Here is a 344-nt window from a genome sequence, read left to right as displayed (position 1 = left end):
TTTTTACGCTGCTGGGATCTCATTTTGAATACATTTAACGATTTTACACAGCGAACTCGTTTTCAGGAAACTAAATCGTTATTGCTCGTCTCTGCGGAGGTTAAAACGAATTCCAGTCGCGCTCGTTGCGCGTATACACGCGTACGTGGAGGGCGTGGGGATGAAAAAATCAACCACCGCCCTCCGTTCCCTGAGTGGCAGGTTCGCTAATACATACCCTCGCGTCCCGCCGCGTTCGCCTTCTCTCCTGCGAGCAATATCACCCCGGTTTCGTCCCTGTATACCAAGCTGAGGGAGACGAAGACAGAAACGGTAGGGTCGCTAGTTAACGATGATATGGGTAA

The sequence above is a fragment of the Mycetomoellerius zeteki genome, unplaced genomic scaffold (genome assembly GCF_001594055.1).
Source record: "Mycetomoellerius zeteki isolate Tzet28-1 unplaced genomic scaffold, Tzet1.0 scaffold223, whole genome shotgun sequence".
In the NCBI taxonomy this organism is placed as follows: domain Eukaryota; kingdom Metazoa; phylum Arthropoda; class Insecta; order Hymenoptera; family Formicidae; genus Mycetomoellerius; species Mycetomoellerius zeteki.
Note: the sequence above shows the minus strand (reverse complement) of the source record.